Below are 7,657 nucleotides of genomic sequence, written 5' to 3' on the forward strand. Positions count from 1 at the left end.
AATACCATTTTTTTTATTTAGTTAAGTCCAATATGTGAAGACTCAGCCCAAAGTCCACTAATTATTGTATTGTTGAAACTTGAAACTTTTTCGTACTTATTTTCAAGCCTTATGGTATTTTTGACAGGTGTTGTCCAAGCTTTGTTGTATTTGTGATAGTTTAATTATTTGGTAATAGTCCAAACTGTAGAAACTGTACCGCACCGCACTATTTTTTGCGATGGAGTTTCTATGGTTTTTTTAGTTTCGCAGTGCGGGTGCGGTTTAGAAAATTAGAAAAATCGCATGTGCGAGTTGGTTTAAAAAAATCGTCAAAATTGCATCACTCGCACTGCAAACAGCCCTAGTATATTTTACATATTTTAAATTTTTTACTATTATTTATTTAATTAATAATGAGAAAATAAAGTGGTGTGTCACCGCAATATATTGATGATTTTTTATTTTTTTAATAAAACTTTATATAATTTTATTTTAATTTTTTGTTTTAATATTAAAATATAATTTATTTTAATTCGATAGATATATTTTTTAAGAAATGTATTGGAAGAAAAAAAATTAAAAAAACTTTGATATAATTAAATATATATTTTTTATGTCAAATGAAAATTATTAAAATAAGGTGTATTTATAAAAATTTAGACTGTAAATAAAATTTCTATAATTATGGAGTAAAACTACATTATTGATATTAGGGTACGTTTGGTATGCCGTATTATACCGTATTGTATTGTATAGTATTATATTAAATTGTATTTTATACAATATTTTTATGTAAAACTATACGTAGTATTAACTTTTATAGATATCTAAATATTTAATATTTTAATATAAATTAAAATTTAACATATTATTATATAAAAATATAATTCAATATAATACACTGAATTAATTACGTGTAAGATATAAAATTTAAAGATAGATGGATGAAGCCACAATAAGTGATTTGAAAACACAGACAGTACTGATAAAGCTGAAGATGCATACAATTTATATGTGAGAATAAGCATATGACTTACTTTTGCTTTTTCTGTATACATTTGTCGGTTTCCTTTTCCATTCACATCTCATTATCATATTTATTATCCAACATTCACTTTGTTTGGTAGAGTAAATACAACAAATGAGAGAAAATTAGAGATTAATTTTTTCATAATTAACCAAGAGAAATTATAAAAAATACAACTTCTTTTTTTCTTCCTATTTAGTGGATTGATTGAAAAATTAAATGTATCCTTTTATAGATTCTGTCTTAAAACTAATTAGGGTTTTATTGTTGGATTAAAATTCCTACTATGTGTTCATATATTAGTATATTGCTATTTAAAGTTTGATCCAAATAATATAATTAATGGTAGTGATCCTCAAGAAATAAGAGCAATTATATTCTCATTTTCTCCATCAAGAGAGAAAATTAGAAAACTTAAATATTTATTTTATTAGAAGATTATTACCCAAAATCACCACAAAAATCATTTTTACAAGATGGATTAAATTCATCACTATCTATGAATTAAGGTACGCTTTCACTATTTGAGTTCTTTTCTTTGATTCAACAAAGGTTTTCTTTAAATATTAAAATTCTTTGTTTATACACTTGTATTAGTATGTGTGTTTATAGATCTGAGCATTTACATATTATAGGTAGTACCAATCAATTTATTTAAGCCTTCTTCAACTGTGTAATCTCATACCTACACAGTCTGAGAATCATCACACTTCTTAGACGATGTGGGATCGCACAGTGTTACGTGCAGTCTATGATGGCACGTTACAAGCTAAGTGATGCCCACAAGTTGGCCAAGTGGTGGTCAAGTGGTGGGGCATGTTGTGGTGCATGCAGGTGGCATGCTGATGCTTAGTTTGTATGCAGTGGCATTTTCGTAAATATCTTCAATATTGTCCGGATCGGGACGGGACTTGGTGTTCACCATTTATTTGGGTCTACAAATAGAATGGTGCAATCGGTTTGGCGAAACTAGGTGATTTGGTATATGGTGCTTCCCATATGTCTACAGAGCAAAAATCATCTATGTTCCTGGTAGAAGGCTAAAAGCTCAGAATGCTCTTTAAGGGGGTACCCTGGTGTCAGCTCTCCACCACCCCTTGCACCTTGGTGCTAAGTGAGCTACTACTAGCCAGTGGGGACTAGTAGGGCGGGCATATGAGGACCACGAGGGGACTCATATGTCTCCATGAGTTGGAGTACTCATGGACATTATCGGGCCGACCCGGTAGTGCGTCGAAGAATGCCGCCAGAGGTTCAATGGCACGTTTCCCTTGGCTTGCCGGTATGCCGCTTGCACGGGACGTGGCCTAGATCCTCCTAGAGACGTTGTGGTGCGCCTAGACCACGAGTCTCAACACGAGATGACACGGGTAGTCATTCGTGGACTAGTTTGCATACACGCATGGGACGGATGCACCATGTTGGAAAGGGACAGAGGTCTAATGTATACAACTAGTTTGGTGGCTTGTCTTGAGGGCCTGCTAACATGCGTGGAGGCATGGTGCCTTGAGGATTGGTCCATGGACGTATGGGAGTCCTTGGGCGACGAGGGAGACTATTCGGACAGTATCGAATGGGGCATGATAGAGGCGTTGGCACGTTGGCTTGGTGTTGGCATCTCGCCACACATGCTACCTTGGTCACGAGTGACAAGGTGAGCGTCGGTGTTGGGCTTTGTCTGACCATGGTGGGAACCTATGGACAGTGCGAGTATCTTGGCTAGAGAGTCTCGGTACATGAATGCACTCATGGATGCTTGCGAGCATGACTCGGCGGGAGTTGTTCGAGAGACGGGAGCGTGCCCGAGGCACACGGTCGCGCGAAAAATGAGCCCATTGTTACTCGGATGGTTGGAAGGCTGACCTTGGCTTAGAGAAGTCAAGGTGCCGCACGGGTGTTCCGCTGCCTGAAAAGGTGAGCCCGTGACACACAGCTTACCTGATGTTTCTCCTTACGGATCACAGGACTACTGACTGTCACATTTTAACTAAAGTAATTTCACAATTAGAATTATATAAATATTTAAATAAAATTAATTTTATGTATACAATTAAAGCCTTAAAATATACAAATTTATACATTAATCAACCCCCCCCCCCCCCCCTCAACTAGCTTCTTGCTAGTCTCTACTAATTCAAGCGAAAAATATTAATATGAAGGATAATTTGTAGTCAAACTCTCTAAACTTTGAAGTTCAGAACGATCAATCCCCTAGACTTGAAAAATTAGAATTGAACTAATAAAATTTTTTAATTATTAATATTAGGTGGACTAATAAAATTTTGTCAAGTGTACATTTGCATACATAATGGCAATTTACTTTGACACTTAACAGATTAAATAGACGCAAGGAGTTGTTAGGCTAAAATTAGTCTAAGTTTCGGGTCATATTTTTGGTTAGTTTTCACTCTTTGTTTCTAGTTTTAGGGCTATTTTACGCTTGATTCTTTTGTTTCAGGTCCTCGGGTGTTTAAAGAAAGTATGTACAAGAATTGAGGACAAGTGGTGAAGGAATTGAGAAGAAAAACCAAGAAAATGTGTGCTGCCTAATCCCGTCGCGACGGGAAATGTCCCAGTCGCGACGGGGATTGGCAGAAAGAATTCGAGAAAAAAATGTTTAACCCCGTCGCGACGGGGGCATTGCCAGTCGCGACGGGGACCCCAGTGACGGGATTTTTGGGCAGTTTCGTAATTTCACGAATTTTAAAGATGAGACTTGGTTTAAATAGAGGGAGTTCGTGAAAATTAGGGTTCATTCAGATTTTGAGCCCTAGAAACAAAGGAGGATGCTAGAAGAGCGGCTTGTGGCGACCCGGATCAATTGCTTCAACTAGTTCTTTCTCTTTTCTTTAATTTTTCTAGCTATTTTCTGTTTCAATGTTAATTATGGATTTGATTATGGATGTTTTGAACTAAACTCCTATTTAGGGAGGATGATGAATGTTGTTTTAAGTTTTGCCTAGTTAATGAATAATTGTCATTCCTTCAATCTTGATTGTGAACTTATCTATATTTGTGCTTAATTCCATGTGTAAGATTGATCACCTTTTACATGTTTTATGATCTCAATTCAAAATCTGAAAAGTGAGAATTGAGAATGCTAAAATTGGATAATCTAGGTTTTGATGTGAAACGAGAGTCATAGCCTTTGTGACAATTAGATTATTGCTTAATGCTGATTTCATGTTAGTTTAATTAAGAGATTAATTAGAGAGCATGTGATTTAGAACCTAAAAGATTTGAAAAGAGTTAGGTTAATTTATAATCTGTCATTCACTTCAAGAAAAGGATAGCAATTAGGCATTAACAATTGTGGTAAACTAACAACAGGATTCTCCTCCCTAATCTCTCATCTTGATTAATATTCACTTGTTTCTTTAAGTTTCTTGAATTTCTTTCTTTCTTTTTCAATCATAAATACTTTTGATTTGCCAAATAGAATTAATAGTATAGTTTAGTAGTAATTAATCCAATTCCCTGTGGTTCGACCTCACTTGCGTGAGTATACTACTTGATTGCGTGCACTTGCGTAGTGTTTAATAATTTTCGCAACAGGAGTATAAAGCAAAACGATTATGAAAGTTGAGGAGTTTAGCCCTAATTTTTCTAATCTAGGAGATTAATTGTGCCAAACTTCAAAATTGAGAGAATTTAGTCGCAAATTACCCTAATATGAATAATATATAATTGTGGCATACTCATTAAAATTACATATACTTATAATTAATCTCAACCATATAATTAAAAATTATACAATCCTTACTTAAAATTATATTGGACCAAACTGAATACATGCCACTATAGCATTATATGTATAAATTGTGTGTAATTTAAGTGCAAATTCTATTAATATTTCTCAAATATTTTTATACATCCTCAGGGAAAACTATATTCTTCTCTTTTCATTAAAATTTGTAATTCACCCCTCCCCCCTAATTATCAATTTATTTCTTCTGGCTTTTCTCTAAATTTCAACTCTAGCCATGTCCTTCATTATCTTAATCAATAACACAATACAAAATACTTGAATAGTTTTTTTTATTATTATTAACAATACTTATGTTAGACATAGACCACAATATATAAATAACACTCACCCTTTTATTTTGACTTGACACTTTTTTTTTTGAGTGTAGCCTAATGGTATATTACAATCATTTAATAGCTTAATAGCTTCAGGGTCCTAGGTTCGAACCCATGACCTCTCCCTTTTTCCCATCCCTCCCTCACCACTAAGCTAGTCTTAAGGCCAGTTTGGCACAGTTGTGCTGTGAGAAAAAGCAGTTGTAGCTGTGCTGTGAGAAAAAGCAGCTGTAGCAAAACTGTAGAAAAAAGCTGAGCTGCGTGTTTGGTAAATTATAAATTTTAAAGTACTGTGAGTTGTTAAGATCTATTATAATGATAATGATAATGTTATAAACTAATTTATTATAATCACAAATATGTAAAAACTTATTTTATATAATATTTTATTTTTTATATATTTTTAATTTTTTTTTTCAAATATAAATTTTGTTGGAAATTATTTTACCAGGATCTTAGATCTACTCACAAGTATGTTGATTAACACCCTAAATATGAACTTCTAAAACGATTATGAAATAAACACATATAAAGTATGAGAAACCTTACATTGGGTGCAGCAGAATTAAATGTCTCCTTCGGTTCAGATCTCTAACCCTTGTATCCTTTCTGTAGCAGAGCATTAATTATCAATATTTGAACCTGGATCTCTTTCTCCGATTCTTCAGTGCTGAAACTCCTTCTTGCTGAAAGTCTTTCTTCACGATCTTCCTCACTATGGTTGAGGTATCACTTGCTGTGTGTGGGCACTACTCTAACACTAAGAATTTCGAAATTCAAGAGGGAAGAGAGAGAAGAAGTGGCGGCTAAAGATAGGGAGAAAGAAAGGCTCAGGTTTTTCTCTGAAGGAAAAAGTAGAAAATTTAAGTGTTAATTTCCTGAAGCCTTCACTATCTATTTATAGCATTCTACTAGGGTTAGGTTTGAATTATTTGGGATTTAAAATAATAAAAATATCAGAGGGAAAACCCTACAAAAGTCGCCGACCATGCATAGTGGATTTGGGCCTCACTTTTTACAATTTTGTAGTTTTATCTTTTCTGCATCTGATTTTCTCAAAAATGCCAATTTTCAAATTCAACTATTTAAATGCCAATTCTAACTATTTAATAACTATAAATAATTAGTAAATAATATTGTCATTTATCATATTTATTAATTGAACCATACAAAGTATCATAATTAACAAATATGCCCCTAAAACTCTTTCTTTACAATTTCGCCCTTACATAGTGAAAAATTCACAAATAGACATAGTCTAATTTGAGAATTATAATTGATTTATCAAAACCAATTACATGAGTCTTACAAGAAATATTATCTCAACTAGTGCGGGGACCATGGGTCTGTTGGAAATTATTTTACCAGGATCTTAGATCTACTCACAAGTATGTTTATTAACACCCTAAATATGAACTTTCGAAAACGATGAAATAAACACATATAAAGTTTAGGAAACCTTACATTGGGTGCAGCGGAATAATATGACTCCTTCCGTTCAGATATCTAGCCCTTGATTCCTTCCTGTAGCAGAGCATTATCAATATCTGAACCTGGATCTCTTTCTCTGAATCTTTGATGCTGAAACTCCTTTTGCTGAATGTCTTTCTTCACGATCTTCCTCACTATGATTGAGGTATCACTTGCTGTGTGTGGGCACTACTCATACACTAAGAATTTCGAAATTCAAGAGGGAAGAGAAAGAAGAAGTGGCAGCTAAAGATAGGGAGAGAGAGAAAGGCTCAGGTTTTTATGATTCAGAAAGTGTCAGAAGAAAAGTGTAATTTTCCTGAAGCCTTCACTATCTATTTATAGCATTCCACTAGGGTTAGGTTTGAATTATTTGGCATTAAAATAATAAAAATATCAGTTTAAATTTCCTACAAAAGTGGCAGGCCCTATACTAGTGGATTTGGGCCTCACTTTTTGCAATTTTGCAGTTTTACCTTTTCTGCACGTGATTTTCTCAAAAACGCCAATTTTATAATTCAACCATTTAAATGCCAATTCTAACTATTTAATAACTATAAATAATTATTAAATAATATTGTCATTTATCATATTTATTAATTGAACCATACAAAGTATCATAATTAACAAATATGCCCCTAAAACTCTTTCTTTACAATTTCGCCCTTACTTAGTGAAAAATTCACAAATAGACATAGTCTAATTTGAGAATTATAATTGATTAATCAAAACCAATTACATGAGTCTTACAAGCAATATTATCTCAACTAGTGGGGGGACCATGGGTCTATATAACCGAGCTTCCAATAAGTAGATCAAGAATTTAGCACTAAAATTCACTAACTTATTAATTCTTCGTTGAATCCACGCATAGAACTTAGAATTGCACTCTCAGTATATAGAATGCTCTATATGTTCCACCATATAGACACATCATTAGTTATCCATTGTTATAATCCTAATGTGATCAATGATCCTCTATATGAATGATCTACACTGTAAAGGGATTAGATTACCGTAACACCCTACTATGTATTTTATCCTTAAAACACTTGACCCCGTATAAATGATATTTCAGCTTATGTGAAATGAGTA

This window comes from Cannabis sativa, chromosome 9 (genome assembly GCF_029168945.1).
Source record: "Cannabis sativa cultivar Pink pepper isolate KNU-18-1 chromosome 9, ASM2916894v1, whole genome shotgun sequence".
In the NCBI taxonomy this organism is placed as follows: domain Eukaryota; kingdom Viridiplantae; phylum Streptophyta; class Magnoliopsida; order Rosales; family Cannabaceae; genus Cannabis; species Cannabis sativa.